Source organism: Danio rerio, chromosome 7, assembly GCF_049306965.1.
Source record: "Danio rerio strain Tuebingen ecotype United States chromosome 7, GRCz12tu, whole genome shotgun sequence".
Lineage (NCBI taxonomy): Eukaryota > Metazoa > Chordata > Actinopteri > Cypriniformes > Danionidae > Danio > Danio rerio.
In genome coordinates this window covers 64747075-64761639 of record NC_133182.1, presented here as the reverse complement: position 1 = coordinate 64761639, position 14565 = coordinate 64747075, and the positions used below count along the sequence as shown (strand labels likewise).

Below are 14565 nucleotides of genomic sequence, written 5' to 3'. Positions count from 1 at the left end.
AATATTTATTTTTAGGTATATGGGGCTGGTAATACATGATTATTAAGATATTTTCTGTATTTAGTAACATTTAACAAATACTGTACTGTAAACACACAGCTTTTGCTGCTCTAATTGACTTAACGCTGAAATCAATTATTGTTTACATTTAAATGAGTCTCGTCGTCATTCTGTCACCATGGCAACTTGAATTGGTTTAAACATCCACACAACTGTCTATAAAGTAATCAGTGCTGATCATCGCGCTACAAACTTCTGCACAAATCTCCCTTGGCAAAGTTTCAGCAGTTTGAGAAGTGTTTGAAGTTGTTCGTGATGACTCTGCGGCGCTCGAGAAGAACCAGGACGCGCCCCGGGCACCTGAAGGACTTCCTGCTGGAGCGCGTCTCTTCGTCTGAGGAGCCAGCAGCGGCGGCCAGGCCGGACACCTGCAGCTCGTCGGACACTTCCCTGGAGGAGAGGTACCTGAGGAACGCGGCTGTTCTTCCTGTCCTCCGTGCCGCAGCATCAGTCTCCTCCTCAGCGGGTGAGTGTCCACAGGAGGAGCCCCTTTCCATCCACGGTCGGAGTGTGCAGGACTTTCAGCAGATCTACTGCAGTGTGATGGGCTCCACCAAGAAGAGACGCGCTAGCCGCCCAGATAGCAGGCAGTAATCGGCCCGAGCTCGGCTGCCCTCCGGCGCCTCCGGCTCCGACTCGGCATCGGCGAGTGTTATCCGGGCCGTGTGCGGCCCGCAGCTCGCTCGCGCACATGCGGTTGTGATACGGCTGTAAAGCACTGGCCCGATTCCGGTCAACCATATGGCAACCGATTAAGGCTGATGGCAACCGATTAAGTCCTTTATTTATCTAGTAATCTGTTAGCTCCACGTTTAATGATAATTTGAGAAAATATTCATGGTACGATAGCAAAAAAAAAAAAAAAAAAGAATATTTAGTGTGGATGTTCGCAATGTTTAGACGCAAACAAAGCAATATTATTTATAAATAGATTATACATGTCATCTAAAGAAAAACTATGTAAAATTCGCTTATTTTTGAGATAGCACGCTCCTGTGCTGACAGTTTTTGTTTTAAAGCAGAAGTTGGTTTCATAATAAACACATGCGTGACTAAACTCATGATCCACACTCCAATCCAGACGGTGGCGGTAATGCTCCAAAAAGCTGGTTGTCAACCACCATGGCATGAAGATCACAAGAAGAAAAAGTTTTTTTTTTTTTAAAGACTTCACGTGAATTCCGGTCAGAAAGGTAAGCTTTTTACTGCTTGTGTTCTGTATAATTAGCGAATTTAGAGCTTAAAACATTTCCACGGTGTTTGGTTGTAACAGCGTTTAGTAATTTAAAACAGTTTGATACGAAATGTAACTTGCTTTAAGAAACACGACTGGAGCTAATGTATGCTAACGCTAACAGTTACAAACACGCCTGAAAGTTCATTGTCCTTTAACACAATGTTAGATTGTAACGTGTGTAGTAACTGAAAACTATTTTAATTATTTTAAAGAAACATGAAACGAATTTGTGTGTATGCTAACTTTGCGTTAAAGAAAGTTTCTGTAGACGAATCCATTAACTAACATGGCAACGTGTTTTTTTCCTGATTTAACCTTATAAAGTACCGTGGATGTTGAAAAAAATCATTGTACAGGCGTATACTTATCCAACAGTATTAATTATGTGATTGTGTAAATAAAAACTAATCGTTTTGGATTAATAAAATATTATTGTTTATCTTGTTTATGCAGTTAGTCACGAAAAGTGATCGAAACTCGACTGTTTACTATTCTCTTTAAACTATCCAAGAGAAATATATTACTATGCACTTTAATTCATATGTGTTAGCCTATGTGAATCAATTATATCTTTTGTTCAAGCTGTAATGGTCAGTTAATGTAAAACTGAACGTCTTAAAGCAGATTTTGATGTTTTTTTGTTTGTTTTTTATGTAATTGACGGTGATAAATTCTGATTTAAATGAATGGGTAACAATATTTGTTGGTTAAGTCTTATTGTTCTTGTTTAACAAAGGTTAGTGAGATCATTTTGCAGTACATCACGACCAAAGAAGTCAATGGCACACTCTTTTGAACGTGAATAGGCATGCTATAGTTGTGTGCTAAAAGTCCATTATAAGCTGTAAACTGCTGATATATTTTCAACATAGATTGAGCTTTTCAGACATTACATTACTAATTGCTTCACAAACAGCTGAAACGGTTTATTGTTATTGGCTATCATCATCAAACATTTTTCACAATGGTAGGTTAATCTTCATGGGTACAGAATAATGCATGTGCTTGGCCATCTTACAAATCTATGTCTCAGATTCATAAGGCTGTCACTCTGCATGAATCTCCGAATAAATCTTGTGCAACCTTCTGTGTACTGATTATTTACACTATAGGTATTATATGCATTAATTAACTTTGATAGTATTTCAGGATTTGAACTTTTCTTTACGGGAGGTTAACAACAATGTGATGTTTTATTATAGATGCATATGAGGAAGCTCGACTAAAACATCCACATGCAACTGTGATTTCTGACTGGTAGACAGATGAGGACGATGATTGCCTGTCATACATCTCAAGACAGAACAGGTTTGTTTGCAATTATTTTAAACACATACTGTCAACATTGTCATTGATCTATTACAACCTGTGAGTTTTGCCCTGGCACTATACTAAAGTGATGTTTTGTTTTGTAAATGTATCTGATCAAGGGACAGTATAGACGCATCTATACCATGATGAAGAAAAATTACTTTGAACAAAGAGGCTGGATAAAAGGCAGGTATGAAGATTTCAGAAATCAATGCAGCACCACAAGTACCATCACCATCAATGACTATGGCAGAAATCTTAAGACCACCATGAAGATGCACAGATACTGTACATTCCAGTACACCAGGCGTGTCCAAACTACGGCCCGCGGGCCATCTGCAGCCCAAAAAACATCTCTCGGCCCAAAAAGTTTGGACACTCCTGCAGTACACCTATGAACATTTACAGTCTTTGTTCTAGTGCAGTTTGAGATCAAGACATAACTTATTGCATCTCGTGATGTCTTTGTAAGAATTGAAGACATCACTAAATTTGTTAAGGTTTAATGCAGCTAGAAAGTAAAGATCAACTAGAGAATATCAGCAGTGTCTAACCCACTGTTGTATTTACAGAAGTTGTATGAGAATAAGCTACAGGTTGATTTATACTAATCTGTTTTTCTTTTTTAGCACGACTGACTGAAGTTTTAAAATCATGCAACGTCATAAAGCAGCAGCTGGGCCTGATTTTCACAAAACCAAAACAGACGTGATAAAATTCCAGATGTAAACACATTTGACCTTCCTTTGGCCAATTTGATTTGGAAAAGCTTGAAAATCAACTAAAGGAGCAGCCCGAACAAATGAAGAAACTGGTAAGTTCAAGCTCTTGCTAATTTCAAAGTGTTTTAAGTTTATTTGTTTTTTTTATTGTTTTTTTTTTTGCTTCGTAGGTAGCCTACTTTTTTCCTAATTTTTTCTTTTTTTTTACATTAGTACTTGTTCACTACTAATTATCTGTTTATCTTTTAATCACAGATGGAGTGAGGACAAATGTCCATACCACGCCACTGATAAAGAAGTGGAAAAATGCATTACAAGGTAGCTACAACTTGCCCCTGACAGGGATGGAGGAAGAAAGAAGAGAAAGCTAATGTGTCAAATGTCTACATCACTATTTTGTTTTATTTTTTAAACAACATTTTAAGTGTATTAGGATGTTCCCTGATACTTGAACAATTTGTTTCTTTCATTTGCATTTATATGTATACATATGTATATGTGTATATATATATGTGTGTATGTGTGTGTGTATATATATGTATGGTATGTAGGTATGTATGTATGTGTGTGCGCCAAATTCTGAAGAAACATCTTGATACATTTTTAATAAACGTAATACAAATAAAATTATAAATATAAAATTGCACAAGACGTGTATATATATAAAATGTATAATCATCTCACTCATGTCTTGCTGTTTGTGCAATTGATTTTGTTCTGCAATTATTTATATATATATATATATATATATATATATATATATATATTTGTTTGTTTATTATTTTAATGTTTTATTAAAAAATGTTTCAAGATGTTTCTTCAGAATTCTGCAGTACTTTTTACAAGTTTGACTTGGATATTTTATGGATTGTCATTGGTATTTTTAAGATGTTTCTTGCTATATCTTAAATTGGTTTCTATATTTAGGTTTATATAAAATTTAGCTGTTTGTACAAATTTTTAATTTAAGTCTATTGGGAAAACAGGGTTGTTTTAAAAACATCTGTGTGTGTGTGTTATTTTTAGATTTTTTGTTTAAATCTTTCTGTGTGTCTTTAATGTGTTGTTTTATTGTTGTTTTTATATTGATATTCTTGTGCACTACAAAATTATTTATAAAATTTTAGTACTATTTTTTTCTTGCAATTAATAAACGTTTAACATTTATTTATTTTGTCATTTGTCTGATTATTTTCGTTACAGAATGTGTATGCAGTTTGCACTTTATTCAAAGGTTAAACACAGTGCTTACACTTTGTGTTTACATTATAGCCTGTGTTTGCTGTTGTATAAATTCAAATGGTTGTAATACCATATATTAAGTACCAATGTAATACCAAAAGGTTTTATAAGGTGTATAAATACGGAGTCGCGCCAGCTCCGGGCCGCAGCGCACATTACCCTCGCGCCGATTCCGGCGCGGATGCGCAGCGTCGGCTCGCTTACGGCCGCCGCATCTGGCCCGCTTGATTCGGGCCGGAATCGGGCAGTGAGTCCACAGGCATCCGGCCCGAGTCCGGCAGCCGGAGTTGGGCCGAGGGGTAAGTCTTCGGCAGGCGACAATCTAGCCGGAACTGGCCCGAGTGTATTTTGCTATCTGGGCGATACAGTCTCCAGCAAGGACTCGAGATCAAGCAGCGGCTCTGGGAGAAGCTGGACCGGCCTGCACTGGAGGAGACCGAGCAACCAGATGGACGTGTGATCATCACGGAGAGCAGGTCCGAGTCCAGCGTCGCTCCTAGATTCAGGGTGGACATCAGCAGAGAGCCACTGCCCAAGGAGCCCCGGAGGAAGAAGCCCAGGCACTGAACCATACTAGTGCCAGATGAAGGATCAAGGGCTTGTATGTACATACTGTATATATTGTATATAGTTATAGAATAAGTTTGCATGACATCAAATTAAACTTTTCATTCAAGTTTTATCACATTGCTGGATGTTTTGGTGACGGTCAGTGCTGCTGATATTCGGCTCTCAGGTTGTTGGGTTCTTTTGGATGGTTTGCTGGATGTTGACATGCGTTAAGCAAGGTTGTCTAGGCGGTTTCTTGCGTGTTGCTGGTCTCCTCTGAGTGGTTTTTGGTACATTAGTGGTTGTTAGTTGTTAGTGTTGGCTGTTGGGTTAGGGTAGGTTAGGGTCCCTCACACGGTTTGCAGCTTGACGAGCTGTGAGGGCTTGTGTGCATCAGTGAGGCTGAGAGCTACGCCACTGGTACTTCACAGATACCGGTAGGGTCACCCATAGTGGACAGGTCTCAGCTGAGATGCCCGACCAAGACAAACCACCTGATTCTGGACAGCAGTATTGGCCTGATGCTCCAGATAGAAGATCCCACCTGAGTGACTGGAAGAAACTTCAAACACATTGACCAATGCAAGCTACTGTTAGCTATCCTCTGACAAAAAAAAAAAAAAAAATTATATATATGTATATATATATAATATATATATATATATATATATGCACACACACACATACAAACATGGTATATGTATGTACACAGTACAGGCTAACAGGTTAAAAAATACCCCAAAAACCGATTCATCTTTATTTCTATAGCGCTTATTATTGTTATTAATATTATAATCTTTATTATTATTATTATATCCTTTATTTAGCTAGGAGATCACATTGAGTACTGTCTCTTCTTCCGGTGAGATCTGATCAAGATGGCAGGCAGCACATAAAGTGTTTTTACAAAGTATATTGTGTCAAAGCAGTTAACGTAAAAGTTCTAGTAAATTGAAACTGTGTCAATCCAGTTTTCAGAGCACTGTAAAAAGCACTGTTGTCTCTATTTTGAAAAGCATTATGCATATATACCTAAAAAAAATATGTCTTCCTCACAGTTGTTTGGCCCACTGCCTGCTTTTTCAGTTCATCTTTCTCTGTTCACCTACTCTGCACACACCTTGTGGTGTGTGGCCTCAGGTGTGTGGCTGTGGCTCCATTAATTTAAAACTCCAGTATGTAGGGTATTCAATTCTATTTGATGAAATGGATGCAGACTCAACAAAAATGCTTATTACCAATGTCAGTTTCCACGAATCTGCTTTATTAGCTATTAAAATTGTACTTATCTAGTTAACGTAAGCTTGTTTACAATATAGCATGTTGCATAGTGCACTGCATCTAACATGCCAAAGCCGTTTTCCTTGCATTGTTTTATTTGTGAGGACTCGGCACAATATTTGGCATTAACGGTTACAATTAGCATATTGTTTAGCTTTGCATTTACTAAATAAACACTGTGCTATATCTGAACTGACTACACTGTATTTTTTGTATAATCAATTTTAATTCTGTTCTTAAGTGTCTTTGTTCATTTTAAATATAATTTAAACCTTTTTTTAATTCCTTGTTTTTGATTGTTGTGTTAGTTTTATTTTCTTTGGGTATTTTTTCTTTGGTTCTTTTTTATTTTTATTTACATCGATCAGTTACTGTATTGATTATTTGGTCACACTTTACAATAAAGTTCATTAGTTAATGTTAAGTAATGCATTTACTAACATGAACAAACAAGGAACAATACATTTACTACAGTATATATTTATGCTAGTTAACGTTAGTTAATGTAAATACAGTTGTTCATTGTTATTTCATATTAACTCATGGTGCATTATCTAATGTTAACAAGCATGGATATGAATGTTAAAAATGCATTAGTAAATGTTCAGTTATGATTAATAAATGCTGTACAAGTGTTGTTCATGATTATTTCAGGTTAGTAAATGCATTAACTAATAAACCTTATTGTAAAGTGTTACCAATTATGTATTAATTGATTAAGTTACAAAACATGGCTTATTTTACAAATCGTTTTCACAATAGCAGTTTAAATTTGATTGTGTGTTGATGGCTTGACTGTAAACGACATAAACAATGCAGTGAACAGCTTTGAAAAAAAATCTTCTTCTTCATTGAAACTTTTCATTGCAAACTTGTCATTGCATTTTTCCCACTGTGGGGACTTATTTAGTATAATATGACTGGATTATTTCTGTCTTTAAAAAAAAATGCCCATGAGAAATTTTATATTTATTGCCCCCACTGTTAAATGAAATTTTCGGCCATGAGCACATTTAATGCAGTTACATTACATTAACAATGTCTCATAACAGATTAAAATGTGTCACTATTAAAACTATGGTACAATGAAAACAACTAATTCATTATTACAATATAAGTATGTTACACATTTATTAGGCTATATCAAATTATTACACAATTTAACACAAGTTTTAAAAAAGTAAAAAAAATCAGCCAAATAAGCTACATAAAGGGGAAGTCCACAGTTAAACAGACTTGGTTAATCTGAATTCAAACAACTATCAATCAGTCAAACCTAGTTAACCTAATTAAGCTAGTTAAGCCTTTAAATGTCACTTTAAGCTGTATAGAAGTGTCTTAAAAAATATCCAGTCAAATATTATTACCTGTCATCGTGGCAAAGATCAAATTAATCAGTTCTTAGAAATCATTTATTAAAACTTATGTTTAGAAATGCATTGAAAAAAATCTGCTCTTATCTGCTGTTATTGGGGGAAAAAATAAACTTCAACTGTATATTAAAAATAAATAAATTAAGATATATTATAGGTTGTATATAAAATTACATTTATATATATATATATATATATATATATATATATATATATATATATATATATATATATATATATATATATATATATATATATATATAATTTTATATACAACTAAAACTATAATATATATAATTTATTTATTTATTAAAAAACATACACAGATTCAAAGAGAACCACAAATCAACAGGGAGGCTGCAAAAGAACAGCTTCTACTTTAAACTGGACTGACTGAAAATCTACTATTAAATATATCAAAACTTTACAGACAAATGTAAAATAAAGTTAAACACACTAAATCTGTTGAAACGAGTCAATCTGATGGCAGTTGAGATTGCAGGATATTATTGGTCTGAAGCTCATGTCCAAGTTTATTTTACATTCTATGGTAGAAACATGCATTGAGCCTTGCTAGATCCTCCTGTGGTGCACGTCTCTTATTAAACACTCACAGGACATTAATTTAGACAACTATGCAGATGTATTAAATCACAAAAAATACACAAAGAGAGACTTTCACTTTCACTTCACGCATAGTTTGGGATTGAACAGACATGCGTAAAGTCATCAAAGATCAAGCTGTTTTTGAGCTTGTTTTGAGTTTGAAGTGATCAATTCGAGAACAGGAGAAAGCGCATGACTTCGATCATTTTAATATAGCATACTATAATGAAATCCAAAAAGTTATAGTATAATATTGAGAGGTCATATCGTGGCCTTCCTGCAGGGTTGCTGAGGCCCACTAGTAGGCCGCGGCCCTTTGGTTGAGAATCCCTGACCTATATGCTATAATATTGCACGATAACAATAACATAAATTTGATTGTTGACTTAATCTGATTGTAATGCAGTAATGTGCACCTTTTGTAAAGCTGATTTGAAATAATTATTGTAAAAAGTGCTGTACAAATAAACCTGACTTGAATTGAACAGTTGGTGGACAGCTGTATACTTTGGGAAGTCCTGCTGCTGCTGCCAGGCTTCTAGAGCACCTGCAGGCCAGAGACTGGATCTCTTCTCACCTGCTCTGAACTCAACACTGATGCAGCACCAGGTGGGAACTTATTCACTGTCACTCAGTGCTTTTAAAAAAGCTTTTGGTTACCTTTAGATTAAGCCTATTTCACACATAGCCAACTAAAATGCCTTCATTGTAAAATGAAGTCAAAATTATCCACCCACCTGTAAATGTTTTTTTTTTCCCCACAGGATGTTTAACAGAAGATTTTTCACAGTATTTCCTATAATATTTTTTTCTTCTGGGTAAAGTCTTATTTTTTTTTTTTGTTTGTTTGTTTGTTTTTAGCTATAATAAAAGCAAGTTTTTAGTTCTGTTAGGCAATAAGTGATGCGGATATAAAGTGTAACATTCACTATATCAGTTACAACATAAGGCTGTTTTTATTTATGACAATGTGAACACAAATCTGACTTTATATCTGTACAGTTACAGGCTTCAGGCATGAAATGTGTGAAAAAGGCTGAATAAAATGTAGAGATCAGTTTAAAATGAATAACAATAAGCTGTTTGTCTCTTCAGGCTGAGAATCATGAATAATGCTGCTGAAGATCAACAGGTTTCTCTCACTTGTCGAATGTCTTCTTTCAGGTAATGATCCTGCTGTTTCCATCATTCAGCATGTTTAGTGAGATCCAGAAGTAGATTCTGTTGTTTTGTCATTGCAGATTGTGGAGGAAGCTCCTACAAGAAGCTTGAGTTTGATCCAGAATGGCTGGCCATCTTGAAAGCGACAGACAACCTTCAAATACCATCCGCCAGTTTCTGGAACCCTCTGTTGGACAACACAGCAGACACAAAACACATAACAACGATTTACTGATAGCTTTCTGATACTACTGTAGCCTTTTCACAAGCCTGACGTGTTTAGCTGTCTTCGGCATCTGAAATCCTTAAAAGTTTTTAACATTTTGATTTAAAAAAAACAAATGAACATTTATATGTGTTTATGAATGTATCATATCATCTTGCTTCAAATTACAAAAAATGAATTACCGCTTGTGCAATGTGTTTCCAATGCAGCGTCTACGAGGCTGAGAGTAAAATGAACGTTATTCTCTCCTCTGGCTGCTGTCATCAGTCCCACACTAGTTTTTTTCCTTTTCTGAAAGTCTTTATAACTCCATTGTGGAGTTTGTCTTTTATTATTTTATTAAGTTATTTGTTGTACTCACTCTTCCATTCACTGCGCTCTAAGTTTTCCCTACTATGACGACAGAAATGTGAAAAGGGTCTATTGACAACTTTGGCTTAAAAGAATAGTTCACCCGAAAATGAAAATTACCCCAACATTTACTCCATCATACAGTATACCCTCAAGTCAGACTCAGGTCAGGTGTATAAATGTTTATGGGGGGATTTTTATTTTTGGGTGACATATTTGTTTAATTCGTTCTTCCCAGTAGATGTAACACATTTACATGACATGCGCAATAAAATAAGGTCAAATTACTGTTTTCATCTGAACTGAGGTCACGATAGTCAGTACTTTACACATGAATTCATTTCTATTTCTAAGTTGTTTAGCATCCTGTTCTTCTTCTTTCAGGTGGGACTGCAGTCCTTCAGACAGACATCTACATCCTGGTGGGCAGAGCGGACAGGCTTACAGGGGGAAGATTTTCAGCTTTCTTTGATAAACAGAAATTTCAGAAGAACTGCATTTATCAGAATTAAACATGCAAGACATTTTAAATGACTTTATCGTCACATTTGCTCAAGTTAAAATATCCTTGTTAAATAAAACTGTTCATTTAAAAAAAAAAAAAAAAAAGTTAATAAATCTGCTTGCTCCAAGCTATTTAATATTGTAATATAATGCTACAAAAGCTTTTTTATTTCAGGTTTATCAGCTATTTGAATATTTTAATCATCAAAGAATAAAAAAAAAAAAAAAACGAATTAAATGCTAATAAATATTGATAATAATAGTAATGATAATAATAATAGTAATAATAATAATAATAATAATAATAATAATAATAATTATTATTATTATTATTATAATAATAATAATAATAATAATAATAATAATAATAATAATAATTGGACTGTTTTTGCTGTGCTTTGGAGCAAATGCAGGTTTGGCGAGCAGAAGAGACTTCTTTAAAAAGTTTGCTTAATAGATAGTGGGTTTTTCCTATAAAAAATTGATTGTCAAAATAAAAAAAAATAGATTTTAATAATTTTAGATATTGTAAATTTCTCTTGTAATTTGTCATTATTATTGTTTTATTTTGTAAATTAGAAGTATAGTATAGTATAGTATCAGGATTTCAGACATGCTCATTTTAGTCAACACGATACTAATGTTTTACAGTACACTGTTAACCCTTACTGTAGATTATGCAGTAAATAACTGTAAAATAGCCAGTGTTTTGCTGTAATAAAAGGAAACAGTATTTTACTGTAAAAGGAGCAGGATTTGTATGAAATTTTGTATTGCAAAGAATAAATTACAGTAATTTACTTTATGTACCCATTACAGATAGTTACTGTGATAATAAATGGTAAATGACTGCTCAACCATTACCCATGTACTCTGATGCTTTATGTTGCTATATATATATATATATATATATATATATATATATATATATATATATATATATATATATATATATATATGGTTCAGTTACAGTAATTAACTGGCAACACTGTTGCCAGTTACTTACTGTAACCAAACTTTTACAGTGAGTGGCTGGCAACAGTGTTGCCAGTATTCTACTGTAAAAAAAAACCCAGTAAGGTCTAACAGTGTAGCTTTAGAGGAGTTACAGTAAGTAGTCAGTTTACTAACCTTGCTTTTCAGTCACAGTTCATTTTTCTGACTGTGGCTGCTTAAAAATGCTCTAAATGACAATATTTTTATTTGAAATGTTGAAGAAATGTTATCAGACCTTTATAGAATAAAATGCCTATTAACATTTAACTTAAACCCATAAATCCAGAGAAAGTTCTTGGTCTCTTATTTCTTCTGCCACAACTGTATTTAAATGGGATTATTATCATTATTATAAATAAAGACCATTCATTATTAGCATCATTAAATATAACATCAAACAGAATTACTAAATAAAACAAATGTAACTAAAATTTAAATAAATAAATAAATAATAGTAAAAAATAAAACACTTTAAGCAAATATTTTGGGTTTAAGGGGTACAACTAAGAGTAGTGATTCCTTTATTAAATGACAAATTTATGCATGGATCACTAAATATTTTCAGAATCAATAAATTATTAATAATTTTACTGCCGCTTTTTACATTTTTAGAGGTTAAAACAGCCCATTGTGCTGCTCGATGCTCTGATATTTTATTATTATATCATTCTACTTTGTCTGTATAGTCATGTACACACACTTATTATTATACAATTATTCATATGTATTTTTTCCATAAGGAACTGAATCAGAAGCACATTGCAGAATAAGATCAATAGTGCTGTCCCTTGAGAACACATGTTAAAATACTAATTTTTATGAGACACTGAATAAAGTAATTATTACTAAATATCATGCACTTGCTTGGTTATTGATAATGAGGAAACATTTAAACACATAAAAAATATGCCATGTAGGCTCGGCTCGGATGAAACACACGGAAGAGGAACCAGAATGAAGGAGAGGACCAGAGAGAGACCCAGCGCTCCTGACAGAACCCAGCACAGTAATCCCTCTGGTTCCAGCTCAACGCACAATACACACAACAGTCAACAAGATCAGACAGACACACACACACACACACACACACACACACACACACACACACACACACACACACACACACACACACACACACACACACACCCATCAGTCTTAAACTGAAATTTTAAACATTCACAGGTTAACACAACCCAGCCCACCCCTGCTGTGGCTATTGTAAGGTAGTGTTTTGGAACTAATTACCAATGTTTTAAGGACGTACACATTAATTTAAGTCCTTAAAAAGTGATTATATAAACGGGTCGCATCACCACACACACGCACTATTAAAGGGGCTGCCACGCCACTGCTAACGTGAGCAGACTTCTGACGTGGAAACGTATGACGAAGTTCAAAAGTAAAAATATAATAAAGAAAAACGGGGACAATATTTATTTTTTTGGTATATGGGGCTACTATTATGCATGATTATTAAGATATTTTCTGTATTTAGTAACATTTAACAAATACTGTACTGTAAACACACAGCTTTTGCTGCTCTAATTGACTTAACGCTGAAATCAATTATTGTTTACATTTAAATGAGTCTCGTCGTCATTCTGTCACCATGGCAACTTGAATTGGTTTAAACATCCACACAACTGTCTATAAAGTAATCAGTGCTGATCATCTACAAACTTCTGCACAAATCTCCTGTTGGCAAAGTTTTAGCAGTTTGAGAAGTGTTTGAAGTTGTTCGTGATGACTCTGCGGCGCTCGAGAAGAACCAGGACGCGCCCCGGGCACCTGAAGGACTTCCTGCTGGAGCGCGTCTCTTCCTCTGAGGAGCCAGCAGCGGCGGCCAGGCCGGACACCTGCAGCTCGTCGGACACTTCCCTGGAGGAGAGGTACCTGAGGAACGCGGCTGTTCTTCCTGTCCTCCGTCCCGCAGCATCAGTCTCCTCCTCAGCGGGTGAGTGTCCACAGGAGGAGCCCCTCTCCATCCACGGTCGGAGTGTGCGGGACTTTCAGCAGATCTACTCCAGTGTGATGGGCTCCACCAAGAAGAGACGCGCTAGCCGATACAGCCTTCAGCAAGGACTCGAGATCAAGCAGCGGCTCTGGGAGAAGCTGGACCGGCCTGCACTGGAGGAGACCGAGCAACCAGATGGACGTGTGATCATCACGGAGAGCAGGTCCGAGTCCAGCGTCGCTCCTAGATTCAGGGTGGACATCAGCAGAGAGCCACTGCCCAAGGAGCCCCGGAGGAAGAAACCCAGGCACTGAGCCATACTAGTGCCAGATGAAGGATCAAGGGCTCGTATGTACATACTGTATATATTGTATATAGTTATAGAATAAGTTTGCATGACATCAAATTTTACTTTTCATTCAAGTTTTATCACATTGCTGGATGTTTTGGTGACGGTCAGTGCTGCTGATATTCGGCTCTCAGGTTGTTGGGTTCTTTTGGATGGTTTGCTGGATGTTGACATGCGTTTAGCAAGGTTGTCTAGGCGGTTTCTTGTGTGTTGCTGGTCTCCTCTGAGTGTTTTTTGGCACATTAGTGGTTGTTAGTTGTTAGTGTTGGCTGTTGGGTTAGTGTAGGTTAGGGTCCCTCACACGGTTTGCAGCTTGACGTGCTGTGAGGGCTTGTGTGCATCAGTGATGCTGAGAGCTACGCCACTGGTACTTCACAGCTACCGGTAGGGTCACCCATAGTGGACAGGTCTCAGCTGAGATGCCCGACCAAGGCAAACCACCTGATTCTTGACAGCAGGAGATGACAGCCTGATGCTCCAGACAGAAGATGCCACCTGAATGGCCGAAAGAAACTACAAAATCACACACACACACACGCACGCACGCACACACACACACACACACACACACACACACACACACACACACACACACACACACACACACACACACACACACACACACACACACACACACACACAA

General features: G+C 36.0%; 1 protein-coding gene and 2 long non-coding RNA genes across 4 annotated transcripts in view; 2 read left to right on the top strand and 1 right to left on the bottom strand.

The window, feature by feature from the left end:
* Positions 1–14565, bottom strand: part of stim2b (stromal interaction molecule 2b) — an 860843-nt gene that overhangs the window by 727635 nt on the left and 118643 nt on the right. The window lies entirely within an intron of this gene.
* Positions 1197–3687, top strand: LOC141375170 (uncharacterized). 2 transcript variants are annotated; one of them, XR_012382776.1, is made up of 5 exons: positions 1197–1253; positions 2500–2605; positions 2728–2798; positions 3238–3422; positions 3586–3687. It is a non-coding gene; the product is annotated as an uncharacterized lncRNA (long non-coding RNA). The 2 variants fall into 2 exon arrangements; XR_012382777.1 differs by lacking the exon at positions 3586–3687 and having other exon boundaries at positions 2728–2794; positions 3238–3355.
* On the top strand, positions 8903–9704 carry LOC141375173 (uncharacterized). Its single transcript, XR_012382783.1, has 3 exons — positions 8903–8990; positions 9477–9545; positions 9623–9704. It is a non-coding gene; the product is annotated as an uncharacterized lncRNA (long non-coding RNA).